General features: G+C 32.0%; 2 long non-coding RNA genes across 2 annotated transcripts; both read right to left on the reverse strand.

Moving 5' to 3' along the window:
• On the reverse strand, nt 3,887-6,044 carry LOC104787859. Its single transcript, XR_768047.2, has 5 exons — nt 5,739-6,044; nt 5,559-5,601; nt 5,074-5,312; nt 4,872-4,971; nt 3,887-4,206 (listed from the first exon to the last, which is right to left on the reverse strand). It is a non-coding gene; the product is annotated as an uncharacterized LOC104787859 (long non-coding RNA).
• Nucleotides 6,861-7,334, reverse strand: LOC104787860. Its single transcript, XR_768048.1, has 3 exons — nt 7,306-7,334; nt 7,132-7,205; nt 6,861-6,898 (listed from the first exon to the last, which is right to left on the reverse strand). It is a non-coding gene; the product is annotated as an uncharacterized LOC104787860 (long non-coding RNA).

A 10,135-nucleotide genomic window follows, 5' to 3' on the forward strand; every position in this document is an offset into this window, starting at 1 on the left:
TTTCGTTCTTCAATGGATGACCATTGGAATTTTGCACAATTTTTCGCATCATGACTGAACCAGGATGTCCAAGTCTTTCATGCCATATCTTAAATGTACTAGTAAACTTAGAGTTTACTGTAACATAAGATGCAAAATTATTTATTTTTGTGCAATACAATCCAGAGGATAACATTGGAAATTCTTCCAATATATGTTTCTCCTCAGATGTTATGCAAAGATATTCAATGCCATTCTTATTTAGAGTCTCTATATGATATCCATTTCTCCGGATATCTCTGAAACTAATCAAGTTTCTATGAGACTTGGGGCAATATAATGCATCAATTTCAAATTTTGTTCCCCTTGGCATTGAAAAACTGGCTTTTCCAGAGCCTATAATAATTTTTGCATTACCACATATAGTGCTCACGCTTCTAGCGGAGTCTTTTATTTTGAGAGAGGAGAAATATTTTTTTTCTTTAAGTATTGAGTGCGTTGTAGCACTGTCTGCTAGACACATATCTCCATCCTCAATCTCAAAATTTGACATTTTCTGAGATCAAATATTTATAAAATAAACATTAATAAAATAACATGAAGTCTTACAAAAAAGCTTATCATATATTACAATAGAACTATTATCCAAAAAGACATTTTATAAACAAAAAATACATATCAAACTATGACAAAGCATATCATGGCATATAGGCCTTATTCGCATGATTTTCCGTTTTCATTATCAACGAGAAAATCTGCTATATCAAGATGGGGTTCATCGTTTAGGCCATGGAAAGAAGGTCCAGCTTTATCATAGATGAGGTTGGTCTCAACATCCCTTTCTTTTGCCTTTTGGGATGCTTGGTAAAGATCGGCCAAATGTTTTGGAATACGACAGGTCTGATACCAATGTCCTTTCATGCCGCATCTGTAACAAGTACTTTCATCTTGTTTCTTTATAACACGACCAACATTATTAATTTGAAGATGCTTGTTGGTTTTTCTTGCGTTGAAGTCATTAGGAGAGAAACCTCTTCCTCTTCCTCGTCCACGACCTTCTCCACGACCTCCTCCACGACCATGACCACGGCCTCGACCGCGTCCGCGTCCACGTCCTCGTCCTTGCCAATTATTATAGCTGGATGTAGCAACATTCACTTCTGAAAGTGGAGCTGATCCAGTTGGACGGGTTTGATGATTTATCATCACGAGCTCATTATTTTGTTCAGCAACATGCAAAACTTGCATTAATTCAGAATATCGAGTATACCCTCTTTCTCGATATTGTTGCTGTAGGAGTACATTTGAAGGATGGAAAGTTTGGAATGTTTTCTCGATCATATCATAATCGGAAACTTCTTCTCTGCAGAGAGCCATCCTTGAAGTGATTCCAAACAAAGCGGAATTGTACTCACTTACACTTTTGTATGTATAGATTTTTACTCTATAGATTATACATATAGTAACATGCATGTAAAATAATTAAATTCAAACAATTTTAACAAAACTTAAATCTTACCTCAAACGGATGACGGATCAAGAGTTGATCGTGCTGATAACGTGTTGTGAATTATAAGTAGAATACAATTATGTGTGTTTTACAATACTTTGTAAAGAGTACAATAATAAAGAGAGGGAAAGAGAGAAGCATGTACGAGAGTGAGAAAGAGATTGGAAAGCTTATTTGATTAAAGAACTTCTTCTATCTCATAGTCTTCTTATAACAACTCCTTATTTATAGTGAGCAACAAAAACATGAGTCACCAACTCATTAGATTTGGTAATGACAAGTGTTAATACTACAAACATAATGTAACACTACATGGACAAGTGTAATACCATGTGTCTTGTGATGGATTAATCACAATATTTCATAATAGTCACCAAATATTTGCAATGAATAATTCTATAGTATTCTTTGTCATAAATTTTGGTAGAGCATATGTGATGACTTTAATTCAATAAAAAGTACATTTGAGTTATGGATAAATTAGGAAATTAGTTTTAAAAGTCACATTAAAAATATAAAATTATATTTTCATTTAAAATTATGACTTATTAATGTATAAAGAAAGTGATATCATGTAAAAAAATCACAATAATCATGAAAAGTAACATGAATTTTGTAAAAATGCAAACGAAAGATTTGTTATTCAGTAACATGCAACTTTAACTAATAGGAGTATTTATTGGCTCAAACATATATATTGATTTGGATTATCAATGTACAGTTACACATATCAGAGATTCAACTGGAACTAAATCCAAGAAAGAAGTAACATCTGTTTTCAAGTGAATCCATTTGATTTCATACACGATTCACTTCCAAGAAAGAAAAACGATACCGTGTTTACCAAATCAATAAAAAAAATCCAACTAAAATCTTTTATAAATTAATAAAAGTCCAGACTATGATATATTATTACTAAGATATTAATAATATCATTTTGATCATAAACTGATATCAAGACCAGAAAAATATTAATGGATCCATATACTAATTTATAGGTATTGATGCTATGTAGTTAATATCCACACATTAATTATATTTTGCTATACAATCGAATTAATAAACCAGATTTTACTTATTTGCATTTCATCACATAGAAGAGCTAAAAATGATATCATAAATAATGTATATTATATCAAATTTATATATTAGCTAGAATTAAAAAAAAAAATTAAACAGTAAGAACAACAAATAGTTAAAACTAAAAATCCATGAAAAGTTTTGGAAAACCAATAGTTTTAATATAATCTTTTTATTAGTAGTAATCTCATAAATAATAATTTTTCTCTTGCTAAATTTATTTTAAATGAATTAAAATTTATAATATATGTTAAAACTCTCATCAAATAATAAAAATTTATTTCCATATATAAGCCCATTTTTTCAAGTTTGTTCTTTGTTCAGTTATGATTACATACGTTAAATTTTACAAAATATACTAATAAACTCATCAAATTCCATTATCTAAGACTCGTTACCTTTTTCATTTTTTTGTATTTTTTGCTTAAAATTTTTTAAAAAAAAAAAACTCAATATTACAATGATACGATTATATACAATTTTTATCCAATCAACTTAATATTTATTTATATTATTATTTTGAGCTTTGACATACATCATTTATTGGTTAATATCCAAGCTAAATGATTTTTTTTCAAATAATGTTACTACATGCCAAAATCTAATTGTCATTTTTAACACACTTAGATTATAACAGATAAAAATACTTTTAACACACGTACGATTGACTATATGCACTTCATCCTAAAAGATTATTACTCAGCAAAGATATCGACATTCTTGTATAATATATGATATTTTTTCTATTTCTTTTATATCATATAACTGGTTCAACAAAATATACATTTCATTTTATCTTAACGTAATAACAAAATATGCATTTTTTTTTATCTCTTTTTTTTTTTTTCACAAAACGGATTGCCGTTTGAATTCAAAAGAGGTGTACTGTAATGTATGTATTCTAGTCAGTTACACGTCAGAATATATACGTGTGTTAAAAAGTGTTTTAGTGTGGGAGCGACTGCAAAATTTTCTCGGAAAGATCATGGATGTAGTTGATGTTTTCTTTGGTCTGTGTCCACGTATAATTGAAAAGCCTGTACGTGCATGCATATACACTCTAGCATAAATGAGAATAAGTGTAGATTGTGTCGTGCAAGAATTCATTTCATAGTGGTGCAAGATAATTGACTTGTTTGATCCCTACAAATTTCACTATTAGTTCTTTTCTTTTTAAAATTACCACAAAAAATTTATCATATTTTTAAAAAAAAAAATTATTTTTCAAAGGTATAAAACAATTAGCTAGGTGTAGGCTTGTTTAGATTGAGGATTTTGAAATTGCCAAAGCTTGGTCTTAATATGTCATTCAAAATATAAAAAGATTAATCACATATTGCAATCGGTCAAAGGTGCCAATTTTGAGTTACAACAGTGAAAGGTGAATCCTGTTAGTTTTTCTTCTTCCTTTAATTAGTTATAGTTTCCTCCCCGATATTTTAGGTTACACCCCAAAACGTAGGTCCATCTCTATATACGTAAAAAAGAAGTACAAAATCAAAGTTGGGTCGGGTCAATTTAGAGAAATTAACCCGAAATTAATGAAACGGGTACAGGTGAAAAAAACCGAATAATAAAGATGGATCACCCGTTTACAACTGAAATAAAATATCTCACCAAACCTTATGCGGCAATAACTGAAACCATATAAGAAAACAATATCAGCATATATTTACCGAATATTCATTGGTTGTTAAACAATCCATAAACTAATCGAATATTTAATATCCCAATAAATATCTTTCCAATACTTTAGTCAACTATTCAGGTTTATCAAATGAATTTCCGTAAAATCAGAACGTCTTACTGTATCATATCATTCTCTCCATTATTATCTCTAATTATATCTTAATCATAGGACTACGAAATATATTACGGATTCCGAATCAAGATACCTCAATAAACACTATCCTAAACTAACAAAACCTAGAATTATTATTTTCCTTATTTTGATATCGTATAACGATATGAGAATAATTACCAGAATATTCTCGTGACTTTAACCTAAATCAATCAATTATAAACTTCTACCTATAAATACACCTTTCTCTACCGCTTACGATTCATCAAACTTAAACCAATCAAAATGGCAGCAAATCTTGCAACAACTAATCTAGCATCCATCAAGCCATTCAAGACTTGCTGGAGAATCCAGGTCAAAATCGTCCATAGCTGGCAGCAGTATACTACTTACTCTGGTGAGACTATGGAAATGGTCCTAGCTGATGTGGCGGTAAGTTTAATAATAATGCTCTTATATCCATCAAAAATTATGATTCCAAATTACTCGAGAAGTTCATACCTGGATCCTTTTCTGTCTCTGTAGGGTACTTTGATCCATGCTACAGTGAAGAAGCAACAGCTACATAAGTTTCAGATATTTATATATCAATTACTAATCCCTGCAATGTTGTAAAGAAAAATACATGTCAAATATTTATGTATCATTATATACACTGATAAATTTAACACTATTTTGTTTTCCGAATAGTGAAAACACTAACCAAATTGTTCTCTCTTCAAGTACTTTAGCTCATTGTCAATTTTGTCATCCACTCCTTCGGGATGCATGATAAGTGCTCTCATATATAAAACACAGAACAAAATAAGAAGTTAGAAACTTTAGCTGTGTGGAGAAAACAAAATGCTTGACAAAGACGAATTGTAAGCTTACATATATAATCACGTCTTCTTGTCCGGAAGAATCATCCTCTTTTAACAGCTTAAAATCGTTTACTATTCCCTGCAATATCGTAAAGAAAAATATAGATCAAAATTCACTTACCAATTCGTCCACACTGATTAAATTAATTTAGCCTATTTTGTTTCTGTTTCGGAGTTACTTCACACAAAGTCAATATAGAGCAACAATTACTGATTTTATTGACAATAATCTTATTTCAATCTCGATGAAGTTTAATTCGATATGGGGAACAATTGAATTAAATGTGTAAAGAAGGGATGATTGACGGAATCATAAACAGCTTACCCTATTAATCGATTTGGCGTGGAGGTCTTGGGGAAGAATACACCTAAAGCTCAATTCGATTTATGTTAAGAGAAAACAAGTCAAGCAATCAGTTTCGCCTCTTACAAATAAAACAAGAGTAGAACATGTGAGCTATAAAAGATTAAGAAGTAAAGCAATTCTGTATGGTAGAGAACTTACCAACCCAATCGAATTGATTTCTCAGTGTTTAAAACTCATGGGTGAAAACCGAAATCGCCAATTATCGGATTAATCGACCCCAACACAGACAGAATTGGAATCGATTCGACTATATCAATTTTCTCTCATTTCCCGATTTTGTAGCGCGCCAGTAATGAGTTTCTCGATTGTAGATGGAGTGAATTTGATTAGAAGGTATGATTCAAGAATGAAATCTTGCAAATTAAAATCTGGAATTAAGCTCAATCGGATGGAAGATGATTGAGGAAAACAATTGAAGATGTTTCTCGAAAGGAAGAAGAAAAGTAAAAAAAAAATGGGTTATGCGTTTTATTTTTCCAAGTAAAAGGCCAACGAAGCCCAACTTACAATTTCCAGAAACAACTAATAAGCCCAATATTTATACACACACCGTTAAACATATAATCCAACAATATTTATTTACAAATTATAATATATTTTTTTGATTACATATAATAAAGTCATAAATTACAAAATATATATTTAAACTATGGTATGTGTATATGATGTGTAGAAGAATAAATAAATATTAGTATATCTCTACCGACTATATTATTAATCTCTGTAAAATATTTTTTTCTGTTCGTGTTTCGACAATCACGTCTTAAGTTTATTATTTTTGGTGTTGTATTAAAATCCCGTCTCATTATATATTTTCCCTTTTTGTTCATTTTTTATTGTATATAACCTTCAATACTCATTTCTATATTAGTATTATTCCAAAGACCAGTAAACAGTGGTACGATGTACTCTGGAGTAGAAAATAGTATAATCACAAAATAATAGAATTTCAAATAAACCTCTTAACAGCGGTACAAGTTAGATTTTAAAACAACCGGACCCGGTTTTTTTTTTAAATAAGTACAATACATAATTAAGCATCTCATACTACTTAATTAAACCACCCAAACCACAATTCCTCATTAAACCGATAACAACCAATATGTACAGCGGAAACATACCAACATACAGAACCAACACATCATCAATGCAGTAACATTCCTAAGCATTCTATCCATCAACCTAGCATAACTCTATCCAAGGTTCCAACATAAACAATATAACCAAGTCCAACAACACACAACCGAGACCCTAGATCATCCTCCTCCTCATCGCCATGATTCCACACTACACAATACCTGCACCACAAACACAATGAGATGCGTGAGTATTACCAGAAATACCCAGTGAGACGATCCTCCCATCTACGAGCTATACACACAAGCAAATCAAGAGTACAACCACAAATAAAACATAACAAACCAGACATTGAACAGAACATCCAATAACACATTCATCACACCTACACAACTTCACACAAAACAAGTTATACAACCCAATCGCTTAGATAAGCTCATGGTCACGCACTCACCTTATCAAGCTGATTCTAACAACAAATACAACCAGGAGAAATTCTCCTTGCGTCTGAAACAGTCCAGAAACGTCCTACAACAAGTGACACAACCAAAAACAACCTTGAAGCAAACTGGACAGAAACATCAGAAAAGAACAATCTTAAAGACGAAACCCTAAAATAAAAACCAACCGTTAACTATCAAATCCCTCCGGTGAAAAGCTAGTCCGAGACGTCACGAAGCTTCCCACAAAATCTTGTGCCGATCAGAAACCAGACGTGACCACGATCTCAGTTACAATCCCCGATGGTTCCAACTCGCGTCTGAGAAAACGTGTCTCACGAAACTGCACATAACTCATCGAGTTTAAATCCAAATCCACTTCTGTAAAAAGGAGAATGACGATGAAAGGCTTGAGAATAACACTACCAAATTTTGTTACCTTTGATAACGATTTGATATATCGAAACTGTTTCTTCCCAAACCCTAACGATTCTGGTCCTTCTCCTTTAATCTCCTTCACACCACAATAGGCTCTCTCCTCTCTCTATATCTCTTTCTTCCTCTCAACACAAGTATTGAATAACAGCCACGACCAAATAAAGAGAAGAGGCATCCATTTCATTATAAATATATCACTTAGGGTTTCCCAAAACCTGCTCTAAACCGGGTGAACTTAAACCAAACCGGACAATTTCATGATTTCACATAAATTGATTGGTTCTTCCACTTTTCTTTGGGACATGGGCGTTACAGATTTGAATACAAATAATATAATCACAAGATAATATATTGTGATAGTAACATACGAATTTTCTCCCGCGCTGTAGCGCGGATCCAATCCTAGTTTATTTTATATAACAAACAGAATAGAAAACTCAGAATTTTTCCCAGAGACAGAACCCTAAGTTCACGATAATGCCGCCGCTGATGATTCTAAGGTCCGCCGTTGCGCAAGTTGGGAAATCTATGGGTTCCCGCTGCAATTTTTCTGCATCGTCTACTGGTAGTAAATTAATTTTACTCACCACCATGGTTTCTGTATTTTTTTTTAGTGATATAATATTCGTATCAGAGGATTCATGGATTTGTTCTTTGAATTCTAGTTTTCAAATTGCCGCTGGCGCTGTGGAGACGAAGCATCCTCCTGTTGTCTCATATTTTGTATTTGGATATTGCGCTTACGTTGGTGCGGGTAATGTTGAGATTATACTATCCACTTTCTTCTGATGCTGGGCACGGGACAGGTACCCTTGAATTTTCTGATACCCTATATTCGATCCGACTCTAATGGGTAATAGAAAAAAACTACTCGTATTCGACCCTTAAATAATGGGTACTCAGAAAAACGGGTACTCGGTAAAAAATAGTTGACCTTTCAAATACCCGACCTTTTACTGTTATTCCGAAAAGCGAGTACCCGATTAAAAAACTATCGATAATCACAATAATAATTTTATATTCCAAAATCCAAAAAAGGAAAAAGGAAAAATTCATAAATGTATGCAAAATATAATTCCAAAAATTATAAAATTACAAAATTAAAATAAATATAATATACAATTCAATTGGGCTTCGTATATATCATTTCAGTTGGGCTAAGTTGAAATTATGTTTTAACTTTAACTCAATAATATATTTATAAATTAATAATAAATAATAATAATACAAAATATTAAAAGGTATTTACGGGTCGGGTGACAAAAAGGGTAAAGCGACGAGTAATGGGACGGTATTAAAAACTAAACCCGATAATCATCCCTTACTCACGGATAATATAATTATGATATCTTTTACTCGATCCTAAAGATGTGGGTACCCTTTTTTCGGGACGGATACGAACCGAGAATACGGGTAACGGGTATTAGTGCCGATGCCTACCTTCTTCTTCTTTTTTTATTCTTCTTAGAGATAAACAAAAACAAATTCGATGATTGCATTTTTTTTTCTCATGCCTCAGAAATTATCCGTATGATTGAATACAATCGAAAGGTGTTTAAAGCTAGTTAGCAGATGGAGTCATCACGTCAGGTATGAACGGGTTTTTTTTTTCTTGATAGCATTTATGAGATATAAACTAAACTAAGAACAATTGTGTATTCTCTGATTTCATTCTTCTTTCAGAAGAAGATGATGGAGAGATTGAGAATGAAGATGATGAGCTGACTTCTAAACTCTTCAACGAATGAGTTCAGAAGAAACGTGTAAACGAATGATGTAAGGACTAAGGAGTAATGACCTATGGTTGCTCTGTCTTAAGTTGTTATATTAAGATGTGTTAATGCAAGGGAAGGGTGTAATAAAGTGGAATTTAGGAGGAGTTTGATGATTTTTTTTTGCTAAAATCCCAATTAGTAAGTTATGGAATTTGCTTTTAAATAATCTTACAATTTCTTAGCTCTGCCATTCAATTTCGCAGCTCCTTTATTTGTTATATATAAAATAAAACTGATAGATTGTGAACTTGGAGCTTTCCATTATGTTTCCGTACATTATTGGTCTTGCTTGATATGATATCCTACAATTACTATAAGCATTCTTCCAACAAATTAGCTTAGGTGGGTTAGTTTGACCTTACTATGGTTTGTGTGTCCATTATACCCAAATAACTTACTGTGGTTAAGTAGAGATATATGGTTGTATAGTCTTATTAAGTAAGTACTACATAACTTGTGTCTTGTGTAAGACTACAAAACCTGTTGTTCCCATAAACCATTTCTTCTCTGGTTTCTCAAAGAACAAAACCTGTTGGTCCCATAACTTGTGACATGAATATGCAAAGGAAAGCATTTCTCAAACTTCCCTTGGCAAATGACAACTTCGATTGTTAGCCTTGGTTACTATTACGTAAGGAGTATAGAATCAGACGCTGCCCAAAACGCTTTTTCTTTTTTTTTTCTTTTCAGAATATAATTCTTAACTAAAAAAATCTATGTGAAGTTTCTTAAAATCTTTTCACAAGTCTCTTTGTTCAAACAAACAAATTGTTAATTTTTGAAAAACATCAAATATGATGCGCCT

The sequence above is a fragment of the Camelina sativa genome, chromosome 5 (assembly GCF_000633955.1).
Source record: "Camelina sativa cultivar DH55 chromosome 5, Cs, whole genome shotgun sequence".
Classification (NCBI taxonomy): Eukaryota; Viridiplantae; Streptophyta; class Magnoliopsida; order Brassicales; family Brassicaceae; genus Camelina; species Camelina sativa.